The following is a 14392-nucleotide window of genomic DNA, read 5'->3' on the forward strand; positions in this document are numbered from 1 at the left end:
CTGAATGTGTTTTTTACCTCAATATTATGACAATACCAACTCACCCACTTGCGAATGTCATCCACCATGCCAGGCCAATCATAGCGGGCAATGATGGCACTCTGGTTTTTTCCCACACACCAGTGTCCATCTAAATCACTGGAGTGAAACTCCTCAAAGATTTGACTAGCTTCTTCTGCAGTGGAGACCAGTCAAGGAGTTCAGCTTTGTTCGTTTTGTTTTTTCCCCTGCAGATGTTGTAGAGGTCTCTGTCTGGTGTTTAGATGTCATCATATTAGGTTACTTGGAGTTTTACCATAGCAGGTAATTATTGTGTTCTGAAATCCATGTGACATGTATCCTTACCCTTTACCCTGAAGGTGTCAGCTCTCCTCTCGATGACACATTTGTCTTGGCTGGTTGACCCCTCAGGATAGCGATCGTGGAGTTTCAACTCCAGCGCTTCTTTAACAATGCTGGGATCCATTTTTGGTTCACTCTCTGTCCCTACGTCCCCTACTCCTCACTACTCCTACTTACCTTCACAAACACAACAACAACAACAACACACAAGCACAGTAACGAATACACACCAACCTACAATAACAGCCTCTAGAACACACAAGCACACTTCACTTGCTCTACCACTCACACTCAACAGGAAAATCACTCTGCCACAATCACCACTCACAATCAAAGCTCAAACACTCTTACTTACACTCTGTATATAACTCTTTCACCGATCACTGTTAAAAACACCTCACAAACAAACCCACAAAGTTCTGACCCTTATAAAGCCATGCCTGATAATTGTAGTTACCTACACCTGAGTTTAGTTATCTACATCAGAGTGTGGTTATCTACACCATAAAAATACAACCTAAAAAAAAGTCAGTGGGATAACTACACCTGTGTGTAGTTATCCCATTGATTTTTTTTTTTTCATTATGGTTGCATAATGGGTTATCATTTATGTCTGATCTGGATGACTGTGCATTGAATAGTGTAGACTAGCCTGGCGTTGCCAGACCCAATTTGCAAAACGCTAATGGGTCTGGACATGGAGCGTACATTTCCTCTATTCCCAAAGGGTGGTATCAACGGCTGTCACTCAAAGTGCCCCTTCAAGCAATTGGAAAGATGGAAAACCAATCAGAGTAAACGAAATGTGTGACATAGGCTAGCACAACGCCACTGTAAACAGACCAGCAAGCAAGTGCAGCGGAGATGAGCTGTGATGATGTCTGGGAAAGAGTGTAGCCGTCTTTGCGGATTTCATGCTCACTGTGGACTCCGAGTTGCATGGCTGTGATTCCCAGCTTGGTCGCTTCCCTTACCTGCTCCTCCATGAGAGCAACTAGCGGAGAAACAACAATAGCCACTGGGTTTTCACTGAGTCCCATCTTTTTCCCGATCAACAAAGCCAGTTGGTAAATTAAACTTTTACCAAACCCCATAGGAAGGACGGCAAATGCATCCTTTTTTTCAATAAAAGCTTTCAGTGTAACCGTTTTGCTCTGCTTTTAAAGAAAATATACATTCCAGTGAGTTCAACACATTTACCATCACAGTTTCAAAATCGTTAGCCATGTTGGTTGTTTATGAAATGCATTCACTCCGCTCCTTGTCCCTCCTATTCTGATGACATGCCTGCCCCAAATTAATAAACGGTTGTGATTGGCCCGGTAAGCTTTAACCGATGCCAGAATGTGCCTTTATGATTGCATGGCCAGACTGAATAGAATATGAGCTTACGAGATTAGGATGGTTTCACCAGGCTAAGTGTAGACTACCGTTGTGATGAATGAGTGAATTGTCTGCGGCCTTTATTATACAGCATGGTTATTGGTATGTAGCCTACAGGTGTTGTATCACCAGTTAATCTGAGTGGATCACAATTTGCCACAGCTCATAACAATCGCCGCGCTGTGCTCGAGTTGGATGTAAATAACTCAGACTATAGGTTTCACTTACAGACTGCACATCCACATGACATCAGATGATACAAACTGAAGGACTGAAAACTGAACATTTTTTACAGGATTCATTGACATTTGCAGTGACCTGTATCTTAGTATTGCAGTGAACATGGACTGGGACTAACAACGTAGGTGACTATGTTGATGCCTGCTCATAATACTGCAAACGGCAGTTAGTCGTTTGCAGAGTTTTCCTGTTGATGGAACTATACGTGTACCATGTCATTATTTATCTGATGTCAAGCGTTTCTGAGGACTGTTGATGCTTTTAGACAGCCTGTGAGTGACACAGAGTCTGGAGTATTAAATGCCATACTGGAGTGTTTGCACATACAGTACAGGCCAAAAGTTTGGACACACCTTCTCATTCAATGCGTTTTCTTTATTTTCATGACTATTTACATTGTAGATTCTCACTGAAGGCATCAAAACTATGAATGAACACATGTGGAGTTATGTACTTAACAAAAAAAGGTGAAATAACTGAAAACATGTTTTATATTCTAGTTTCTTCAAAATAGCCACCCTTTGCTCTGATTACTGCTTTGCACACTCTTGGCATTCTCTCGATGAGCTTCAAGAGGTAGTCACCTGAAATGGTTTCCACTTCACAGGTGTGCCTTATCAGGGTTAATTAGTGGAATTTCTTGCTTTATCAATGGGGTTGGGACCATCAGTTGTGTTGTGCAGAAGTCAGGTTAATACACAGCCGACAGCCCTATTGGACAACTGTTAAAATTCATATTATGGCAAGAACCAATCAGCTAACTAAAGAAAAACGAGCGGCCATCATTACTTTAAGAAATGAAGGTCAGTCAGTCCGGAAAATTGCAAAAACTTTAAATGTGTCCCCAAGTGGAGTCGCAAAAACCATCAAGCGCTACAACGAAACTGGCACACATGAGGACCGACCCAGGAAAGGAAGACCAAGAGTCACCTCTGCTTCTGAGGATAAGTTCATCCGAGTCACCAGCCTCAGAAATCGCAAGTTAACAGCAGCTCAGATCAGAGACCAGATAAATGCCACACAGAGTTCTAGCAGCAGACCCATCTCTAGAACAACTGTTAAGAGGAGACTGCGCGAATCAGGCCTTCATGGTCAAATAGCTGCTAGGAAACCACTGCTAAGGAGAGGCAACAAGCAGAAGAGATTTGTTTGGGCCAAGAAACACAAGGAATGGACATTAGACCAGTGGAAATCTGTGCTTTGGTCTGATGAGTCCAAATTTGAGATCTTTGGTTCCAACCGCCGTGTCGCAGAAAAGGTGAACGGATGGATTCCACATGCCTGGTTCCCACTGTGAAGCATGGAGGAGGAGGTGTGATGGTGTGGGGGTGTTTTGCTGGTGACACTGTTGGGGATTTATTCAAAATTGAAGGCACACTGAACCAGCATGGCTACCACAGCATCCTGCAGCGACATGCCATCCCATCCGGTTTGCGTTTAGTTGGACGATCATTTATTTTTCAACAGGACAATGACCCCAAACACACCTCCAGGCTGTGTAAGGGCTATTTGACCAAGAAGGAGAGTGATGGAGTGCTGCGGCAGATGACCTGGCCTCCACAGTCACCGGACCTGAACCCAATCGAGATGGTTTGGGGTGAGCTGGACCGCAGAGTGAAGGCAAAGGGGCCAACAAGTGCTAAACACCTCTGGGAACTCCTTCAAGACTGTTGGAAAACCATTTCAGGTGACTACCTCTTGAAGCTCATCGAGAGAATGCCAAGAGTGTGCAACGCAGTAATCAGAGCAAAGGGTGGCTATTTTGAAGAAACTAGAATATAAAACATGTTTTCAGTTATTTCACCTTTTTTTGTTAAGTACATAACTCCACATGTGTTCATTCATAGTTTTGATGCCTTCAGTGAGAATCTACAATGTAAATAGTCATGAAAATAAAGAAAACGCATTGAATGAGAAGGTGTGTCCAAACTTTTGGCCTGTACTGTATATGTGGAGCAAAGTGTGGTAACGTGTGGCGCACTCAGATTAACTTGTGATACTCTCGACCATCGATTGTGCTTTTCATTGCAGGCTACAGACATGAATCTTTCTCATCACAACGATATTCTCCGTTGTTCATTACTACTCATTCATACAACTTGGACATGACTGCCAATCTAATTCTTATAGCGATTTGGATAGTACACACAGGTGGGGGACAGACATGATTAGGGACATGGAATAACGTTGGTATTGTATGGCAGTATATCATGTGGCTACGATGTGTGATGCCTCACTTAGATGGTATTTTGGATGCATTTAGGTTATATTATTGTGAAGCATTCATGGATGTGTATGTCACAAGACTGCTGTGAATCATGCTCGTCTTGGCTTCAAATTCTCCGTGGATGTAACCTTTGAAGGCATCTGGGGAATGATTGTTATTTACTTGATTGGATGTCCAGCAAACCAATCCTGTCGTGGTGTTTCAAAAAGCACCGTCACATGGCAGAATGAATAAAAGAATGACTGACTGAATACACGAATGAATGCGATCGATAAAGCGTTCAAAATGTTTATATCCTGGTTAGTCCATGTAGCACCCTATAATGTAATAATTTCCTGAAAATGTAATAACGCCTGAAAATGTAATAAGATGTGCACGTAACTCGATCGAAAATGTAATAAAACCCAATAATGTAATAACTTCACCATTAATGTAATAAAATATCCTGACTGATATTGTAATAACATTTTTACTGATAATGTAATACCTTATTACATTATTGGGAATTTATTACATTTTCAGGAGGGTCTTTTTTTTTTCAAAACTGATAATGTAATACTTGACAGATAATGTAATATATATGTTCAATTTCAGTCCAGAGTTCTACATTTTGTGTTTTAAGAATCTAAGAATGTTATATACACTGATTTGAAACAACAGAATGACTATTGGGTTAAATTGCAGACCTTGAGTACCATACAGCCATATGCACACGTGCAGATACTCAGGGACATGCAACTACATCCTGGTCCTACTGAGTGGGTGATGGACTCACCTCCTTGGGAGACCAGAATTCCAGCTCAGATAAGCTTCTGAGCAGTACTGGAGACCCCAGGTAACTCTTCCCTAAACGTACCTCTTCACTTCACAGATTTCCAACAAATCACTACCTCATGAAAACAACCACAAACCAACAAAACAACTTCATTTGAAGAGAGTATACATAAGCATTCATAACACCTACATACACATTAGATGACACCTGACATAAATATAGGCCTACATATCCACTCATAAATGGTTATTATATCACTTTCAATGTCAAATTGACATCTTACTCTATGTCAAGTGACATAGTGGTCAGCTGACATACTGTCATAGTATATTATGAGATTTACCTGTATAAATAAAGATTAAATAAAAATCAAAATGACAGAACATGACAATTGGCATGGTCATTTTGCATGATCCTCATCTATATATATGTAAAGGCAGGAATTTCTGACTTCTGTCTGTATGTGGCTCAATTATCTTGAGAACCGGGCACTGCTGTATGAAGTTGAAATTCAGCAGGTGATTGCACAGGAGAAACAATTCTAGAAATAGTCCAGTCACATAGTAAGGTGACCAGATTTCTTAAGTGCTGTATTCACAGTCCCATAGTATAAAATTGGAAGCCCAAACCAGGATCTTTTTGGAGGCAATCTCCATTTATTAACAAAAACATGATACACGTTAATGACTTATATAAAACAACGTTGTAATGTCTTTGGTAGCATCACACTAGTTAACAATGGTTCATTTAACTTCCTGTAAACCAAATAGAAATTCTAGAAGTTGGACATCCCACCAATAACAATTAATAACATAACCAGTTAGTCCAACAGTTTCAAAAGTCACATATGCAAGGTGGTGATTCATTCAAACAATATAACTCAACCTTTAGAAACCCAGCTTTGTAGTGTGAGCTTTTGGGAGACTAGTTAGAGTTCACAACACATCGCTCACACTTTAACAGTATCCACGTTCATCAACAATCTATTTCCAGTATATATCTTTCACTTGATATCTACCAAAACTCAGATTTTTAAGCACAAGCCATGCTTTCATCCAATCTGCGTGTGTAGAGAAGAGCTGTTTGATTCGAAGTGACAAGCCGCTAAAGCAACCAGATGATTTATGCAGTTTCATCACAGTGATGGTCGGTTTTCAGACTGGCAGCCAATGCATCTCACACAAAGATCTCAGGTAGGAAAGATTTGCACCAATCTCTGAACAGATGAGAAACCCTATTGAGTGTTCCTAACATGCTCATATCCATCTCAAGAGTGAACTTGATGATTAGTTCCAGCATTTCCACGGGCAGGGTGACAGGGGATACTATGACAGAATTTGATACAGGAGATTCAGGGGAACTAACCAAAGGAATGTCAAGAATAGAACCACCATTAACTTCCACTTCACATGCCAGCCTTGGTGTGGTGTGTCTACTTGCTGGGATCCTTAGCATTTCCTCTTCCTGAATACTCTCTATATAGGAGCTGACAGGACCACTAAGGCTGACATAGTGATCCCCATGCCCTTCTGCAATGTGACCAAGAACCAATGTGGGCATTTCCTCATGGTATCCTTCAGTGGGTGAAACAATTGAGGTAGCATCCATGTTGAAACAATTAGAAACTCAGTGTGGAACATTTGAGCAGCTCGTTGGAGAGTGATGTGATCTCCAAAAGTCCCAGCCTCACCCATATGGTTTATGTAGTCTTCCCAATTACCCTCTACAAAACAAGACAATGATGTACCATCAACAGCAAACGGATTTGCAGCCAAATCTGATACAATCTCTTCTCTTAAAGTTGCAGGTGACCGGAAGATTCCCAGGTTTGCTAACTGATCAGCCATAGCTGCAAACTGGCAGTTTCCATCTGGGAGAGGATCAAGCTTCACTGCCATTCCAGAAGAAATGAAGGATTCGACATGGTCTTTGTGGGTATAGGAAATGAGAAGGTTTTTTTCTTGTCTTCTTCTTGTGGCCGTTAAACTGAAAAGATTTTTTCTACGTTTTTCCTCACGGCGTGTGATACTGGTGATGTCAGCCACTGAAAACCATCTTTCTTGGGAGCCATCTGGTGTTTGATATTGAACCTTGTACTTGGACAACCTCAAATTTCTTTTGACAATGGTGCCAGGCATAACAGCATGCTTCTTGGTGACACGATGTTTAGTGTCCTTTATTTTTACCAAAATCTCTTCATTGACATGGTATATTGAGACTGGTGTGGATCCCGAGGCTTTGAGGATTAGTCTATCCATGCATTTCTTGTTTGCTTGACGTGCTCTTTGCCTAAACATTGATCATCTCTGGTCAAATGATTGTCGTTGTCTCCTGGTAGGTAAAGTGCTACTGAAATCACCTGGATGGGTCTCTCTTTCCACCTCTGAAAGATCACAGTCCAGAGGTTGCATGCCATTATTGCTTTTTCTGCCACAGTAGACCTGAAAAGGTGAAGCCCAGTGCAGTGTCTTCTTTGGGTCTTCATTCAGTACTCTGGCATAGACTGGTAAATGGCTTACCCAATTCACTCCTTCACACTCTAGGTTTAGCAGGTCGTACAACATCTTTTTACGCAATGATCGATGCATGCGCTCTACTTTTCCTTGACTCTGGATGATAAGGGGCGCTTTGAATGATCTTCACTTTAAGGGACTGCTTGAGTTTTCTCACAGTACCATGGAACTCTTTACCTCGGTGATGTTGTATTATTTTCGGAGGCCCATATTCACTGTAGATCGAATTCAAGTGGTTGGCTATTTCACTGCTACTTTTCCCTTTCAGTGGCTTAAGCCAGACATATCTACTGAAGACGTCTTGCACTGTTAGAATGTATCTGTATGTGGCTTTGCCATACCATACTTTCCATTTATTCATATCCACAAGATCAATCTGGTGTCTGGTCTGTACTTCTTTGGCCTTGATTGGTTTCAGGATGGGCTTGTTCAAAAATCTGGCCTGAAGGTGTTGGTAACGTTTGGATGTATCTAGAACACCCCGAATCCTGTCCTCACTAATGCCTGTGTAGTGTTCATTAAGCCGCACCTTGAGTTTTCTTGCCCCAGAGCCTTTTGTTTCCTCTAAGCCTTTTATCACCAGTGTTGGGATAGAGCCTTTCTGAACGACAGTTTTCCCATTGAAAAGTACAGTCAGGCCATCATCATCCAAGGAAAACTTGTCTCTGTTCCTCCAAAACCTGATTATAGCATTGCGTTGTACTCTTGTTCAACTTGTAACTGGGACACTGAACTCTCCTTTCAACAGATTTAGAATGACATCGTAGGTCTCCTCATCCATTGGTTGTTGACCATAGCCCATGCACATGGGCAAGAGGGCCAGGAGCAAAATCAGCCCAAGCCTCATTGCAATAATTCTGTCAAATGAATGTTTAATGCCAATATGTTTCATCTCTTCCTTGTGTCTTAATGCAAACTTTTCAAAAACATTTTAGAAGCTGGCTTTGTATACAGACATAAACACTTGTATACAATTAATGGTAAAACTAATGCTGAACTTAAAGGTTGAATATGGAGAATTACCAGAAACCACCATCTATTGATCAAGATAACCCATCGATCCACTGACTGATTATAAAAAGGCTTAGTTAAAAACAAACGCACACGACCACGGGAGGACGCTTAGGAAAACAGCGGAGAAGTGAGCCACAATGGCGGCTACAGGCTGGTATGATGTAAACAGGAAGTCATTATCTAACCCGTCAAAAATTTTAAAATAATTAATTCAGACTAAATATAATTTGTTATGGAAAAGCAATACTTTTATTCTATTCTAAACGCCCCGTGGGTGTATTATTTTGGACAAAATATAGCTTTTAATAAACATTCTCCATATTCAACCTTTAATTAACTTCTAATTAGCATGTAACATGTCGTCAATAACAAAAGTCTAGCCTGTAGCCTACCACTTTATCATCATATTCATTTAAACTATTTTCTGATAGACATCTTAAGCTACTTAAAGAAGCAGCCAAGCCTTGGCTAAAGTGTCAAAAATTTAGCATCAGTAAGAACTAGCATGTAGCCACATGGTCAATAAAAACTAGTCTAAAGCCTACCACTATCCTACCATTATCAAACTTTTTCTGGTATCCTACAGAAATCTGAAGGTACTGATGCTGAGACATTGCATACTCACTTACCAAGTGATCGTATAAAGGAAGGAAGCTTCAATGCTGCTGGACATATTTTCAGCTAGCCACAGCTGAAAGAGACCCTGATCGCATTCTTCCTTGCAGGCCCTCTAGTGGCCAGGATGCCAGCATCCGAGATGAATTAACATATCAAAAGCATAATTTTTATAACGACACTAGTGACTGTATAATGGAAAATCTGATATAAACATGTTACTGACATTACCAGCAGAGAGTGTTGCAGAAATGACGTCACGTCAATAAAACAGGATTTAAATGGACATAAGACCTTTAGCCAATTACTTTCAACACTAAATTTTTTTTTACTATCATAGAAACAACATACAACTTCAGAAACCCTGTATAAACCCCAAAAAGGAGTTTGAAAAATAACCATGTCAGTTTTCATCAAGTTTTGTCATTTTGATCCTGACATTTTTATTTAACCTTTACTTATACAGGTAAATCTCAAAATATACTATGACAGTATGTCAGCTGACCATTATGGCACTTATATATAGATATATAGATATAGAGTAAGATGTCAATTTGACATTAAAAGTGATATAATAACCATTTATGAGTGGATATGTAGGCCTATATTTATGTCGGGTGTCATGTAATGTGTATGTAGGTGTTATGAATGCTTATTTATACTATCTTCAAATGAAGTGCTAGTGAAAGTTGTTTTGTTGGTTTGTGGTTGTTTTCATGAGGTAGTGACTTGTTGGAAATCTGTGAAGTGAAGAGGTACGTTTAGGGAAGAGTTACCTGGGGTCTCCAGTACTGCTCAGAAGCTTATCTGAGCTGGAATTCTGGTCTCCCAAGGAGGTGAGTCCATCACCCACTCTGTAGGACCAGGATGTAGTTGCATGTCCCTGTGTATCTGCACATGTGCATATGGCTGTATGGTACTAAGGGTTAGGGTTAGATTCTTAAAACACAAAATGTAGAACTCTGGACTGAAAATGAACATATATATTACATTATTTGTCAACATTATCAGTTTTGAAAAAAAAAGACCCTCCTGAAAATGTAATAAATTCCCAATAATGTAATAAGGTATTACATTATTGGGAAAAATGTTATTACAATATCAGTCAGGATATTTTATTACATTAATGGTGAAGTTATTACATTATTGGGTTTTATTACATTTTCGATCGAGTTACGTGCACATTTTATTACATTTTCAGGCGTTATTACATTTTCAGTGGGTTTCTCAAAGGCCGCGCCCACAACACACCTGTCTCTATCACGTGTTAATTCCAATAGTGGAAAGCTAAAGTACCAGAGGCTGCAGTTTCAGGACCGCAGTTCTAGGACCGTTCAATTTTTGTCACAGTGCCCCCTACGGTTAGAAGGACTAAATAGGATGAGATGACAGAAAGTGAGTACAGTTTTAATTGTTTAAGGTTAAAAGTTGGCTACTTTGTCTTTAAATAGATCTGCGAGTTAACATGGGTTTGCCACATTATGCATTAAATAGATAGGTTTACCCTTCGTAAAGTCTGCTGAGTATTAGGGCTGCACGATTAATCGTAATAAAATCGTGATCTCGATTCATATGCATATGCTATCTAATTTTTCAATGATGGCGATTCTGCCGGCCCCGCCCGTGCCGGGAGTCGGGACATCATCTGCATGAAAACAAGCACTCCCAACGATGCAGCGTTATACCATGTGATGCAGAGTGACAGCCAGCCGGCAGTTTGGAAAGCAGCAAGACAGGGGGGAAACACACTGCTCACTGTAGCCTCAGTTTGTGCCTCATACAGATCTGCTGGTAAAGTTAACTTAGCAAGTGTGATAAAAGACGGCAGAGAGGCGACGTTGTGTAAATAAACCAAGGATTTATTAATATTCTGTAGCAGTAAATACATGGGCCGATAAAAAATGTGTTAACTATGCTAAAGCTTTACGAGCTATTCAGGGCTGCCAACGATAACATTAACATGACAAACAACAAGGCGACGGCAAGTTAACGTACTGACACTCCTCAGACAGAAACACACACACACACATACCGGACAGCCTTTCAGTCCTTAGCCGCTAACGTTAGCTCATGTACAACACAGGTACCACACAAAAACTTTAACAAAGGGTCATAATGTGTTTCTAGTGACTGTCAAATCGCCAGCAAAAGATGTTTACACTGCGGACATGGAGAACAGCTGCCTGCTCTCATGGGACAAAGATCCTCTTAGAAGAAAGACGGATCACTCTGCTCTGCCGCCAGGAACAAACTGGGAAGCAAAGATCCTCTCTGAGGAAGAGGGTTCACTTTGCTGCAGGGTTCACCAAAACGTTTTGTTTTTTTTCTTTTAATAAATTGAACACACATTAAAAAACATACAAGATCCTGTAGAGAATTAATACATATAATACAATACGATAAACACTGTCAAATTAAATGAAGGAAGAGGATTTTTTAAAGGCAAATAAAATATTGGGGATTTATGTAAAAATTAATCTCTCAAGACAGATTCTGCAATTTACACTGTAGAATCTGTCGGCAGCCCTGTGTGAAAGACGACTAGGGGGGGGAGGGCGTGGCTTTGAGTTTGAACGATGCTGCGCTTTAGCCAATCACAATGGAGGGGGCGTGGCCGAGACGTGCAGGTGTCCCCAGGAAATGTGTACCTACAGAAACAGCAAGCTCCGCATCCATAGCGACCACTCCACCCAAAACGCCGTCTCGTCAACGTGAAAAAAAAAATTTTTTTCCAGCGGATGTCTTAGTTACAACATGATTGAGCTAACTGGAGTAGTTTCATGTCGTATCCAACAACGGGAGGCTTTTAACAGATGACGTCCTGTTAGCTTTGCTGCTGCTGTTAGCTGTCCCTGTCAGCTGCAGTCTGATGCTTTCTAGACATCGTGATTTCCCATAACTGAATAAATACCACACATAGCAACACAAAACTGCTTTGCTAGCTCAATCATGTTGTAACTAAGATATCCGCTGGAAAAAATATTTTATTCATGGACCGTTTGAGATATTACCTTATTTTTATACAGTCTATGGTTATTACAGACACCTCTAATGGCTAACGTTAACAGCTAACGGTTAGCCCAGCTAATCTACGATGTTATTATTGTTATTATTTACAAAACGTGCACACAGAAATAGTAACGTTTGTTCAGTCATTGTGTTTATAGACTTAAACATCAGATTAGTCTACACGGTGATATAGTGACGTGAAAAATGTGATATATAGCTAAACTCTGCTGGTTTTCTACCCGAAGTATTTGTAAACAACACGGCGATTCCCTGGGGGCACCGCCAGAAGTGAAGGGTGTGAGGCCCCTGCACTTCCGTTAGTCGAAAAACTCCGGGCTGTGTCTCCAGAGGTAAAGGAAGAAAAAAAAAGTTGTTTTTTTTTTTTGTTACTGATGGACTTCCAGATTGTGTAAAAATATACATAGAGACATATAAATAATTGTATAATTAAAGATATGTAGGCTATGTTAGGTGAATACTCCTGTCAAATGCATGGTGTTGAAACATTTAATTTTGACTTAATTCCAGGCCTGGAATACCTACCTCAGAAAAATGTTGTTCAACATTGATATTATTGTTAAAATTGTTCAAAAGCTGTAAGAGAAGACAAGAGACTAAAGCTAAAACAGGAGGATTCCCTCTCTGCTGACCAGAGTTTATGTGCCTTGTGTCTCTTGTATCAGGCACAATAGTAGGCTTTGCTATTTAATGATATTTTTTTTATTATTTATTTATAATTTTTGTTACTTTTCCTTTTGTATCAGGAAATAAGCACAATATATCTTTATGTTGAAAAAAATCGTGAGAGAATCATCTCAATTATAAGCCAAAAAATCATGATTCTCATTTTTTCCAGAATCGTGCTGCCCTACTGAGCATGATACTTTTATGATAGTTTGCTGCAACTGCGTTAGCTTGTTAGCATGATAGCTCACACAGATGCTACAACATTACATGTTAACGTGTTTTTCAATCAATCAATCAATCAATCTTTATTTATAAAGCACTTTTCATACATAAATGTAGCACAAAGTGCTTTACAAGGTTAAAGAAATGTCCCTCCCACCCACTGCCAAACAACCCATTGTCATGGCAACAAAAATGAATGACAGGCTTCTCAGTCTCTAAGTGTACAACACATTCACTGACATCAAGGAAAACACAGACATCATCAACATACAAGTGTTCAGTGTGTCATCAGGGTCAAAAGCAACAACATCGAGGAACAAATACCCCTAGGATCTCAAGAAAATACCCCCTATGGTGCAATTTCCCTTTTTGATTTGAGCAGTTTCATGCCAGAACTAGGCTTGTCACGATACCAGAATTTCAGTAGTTGATACCAATACCACGATTCTCGATACTCATTCGATACCGTTAAAAATCAAAAAGCAGAACTCATGTAACGTTATTTCTAAATTCACTACTTTATTAAAACTGTTTAAAACTTTGAAGTATTTAAGCCCACTGTGCTTCAACAATTTCTCAAATTTTAAAGAATTTAAATTGCAGTACCAACTGCCAAGATGTAATGTGAAAAGAAAGGTTAAAAAAAAAAAACAAAAAAAAAAAACAGCAAACAACTGTTAAGCATTACAAAAAACAACAACCGCAGTGGCATGTAGCTTTCCAGTTTAAAGCAAACAATACTGTACTAGCGAGTACAAGTAGCTGCCCCTATAAATGTAGTAAGCTGGCTCTCAAACCCAAATAATGTAACACATATTTCAGAATAAGTATAACATAACACAAGTGATGGTAAATTGAAACTCACTCACCTTGAATTCTTTAAACAAGTCAGGGTGTCTGTCTTTTAAGTGTTTAGCCAGGTTTGAAGTGTTTCCTTCTTTGGTCTGGAAACTTCGGAGGCACCGTTTGCACACTGGTTTTTGCGAGTTTATAATTACTCCGCTTTCATCTGCCTCAAATGCAAAATGTCTCTACACACGACTCCTACTACCTGACTTTTCGACAAGCTGAGGTGTTGTGGCTCCAGCAGCACTTGTAGAAGCCATTGTTTCTAGCAAAGGCGATGGAGAACAGGCATTCTTCTTTGGCGCTTGTTCTTGGCACAAACTGACGCATGTATACTGCCCCCATCAGTTCAGACAGGAATCAACACGGCCTGCTGAGGGCAAAATTGTATCTGGTACTTACGGTAGGGATGTCCCAATCCAGCTTTTTCACTTCCGATCCGATATTACAGCCTTGAGTTTTGGCCGATACCGATACTGATCCGATCCAAGCGGGTATTATACATACTCAGTCATGTTA

The sequence above is a fragment of the Epinephelus lanceolatus genome, chromosome 11 (genome assembly GCF_041903045.1).
Source record: "Epinephelus lanceolatus isolate andai-2023 chromosome 11, ASM4190304v1, whole genome shotgun sequence".
Taxonomy (NCBI): Eukaryota; Metazoa; Chordata; class Actinopteri; order Perciformes; family Serranidae; genus Epinephelus; species Epinephelus lanceolatus.